Source organism: Limulus polyphemus, unplaced genomic scaffold, assembly GCF_000517525.1.
Source record: "Limulus polyphemus unplaced genomic scaffold, Limulus_polyphemus-2.1.2 Scaffold8493, whole genome shotgun sequence".
NCBI lineage: Eukaryota > Metazoa > Arthropoda > Merostomata > Xiphosura > Limulidae > Limulus > Limulus polyphemus.
The window spans coordinates 28,496-29,028 of record NW_013674103.1 but is presented as its reverse complement, the minus strand read 5'-3'; positions in this window follow the sequence as shown (position 1 = coordinate 29,028).

The following is a 533-nucleotide window of genomic DNA, read 5'->3' as shown; positions in this document are numbered from 1 at the left end:
TGTCATAATGCTATACTTTGGATTTTATGAAATGTATTGGTATAATCGTTCTTCGGGTGTTTTTAATAGTTGTGTTAACACTATCACAAATGATGTTGTTGCAAATGGATTCTTTTCTCGTTAATCTTGATTTTAGTGTTATGGGTTTTGCAACTTTTCTGTGGTTTAGCTACATTAAATTGATTTTCTTAATTTGTATATGGTTATGATTGTTTCTATATCTTTTTCTATATTTACTCTTCGTTCTACGTGCTTTGTCTCTCCTTTTTCTTCATATCTGAATACTATGTATATAGGTTATTTTTAACAACAACAATATTCATGGTGCTGACTTGAGTATTAGAAACACACGAAGATCGACTGTAATTGTAGAATAGAACATAACGAATAGCTTTATCGTATTTTTAATGTAGACCTTTTAGACTAAGCATATGAACAGTGTTAGCAACTTTTGGAAATACATGTGCTCTTAATTTTACAAGTTTTCAATCTCATGTGGTTTGATTTGTCGAATTAGTTTTCGTTTATGTGTG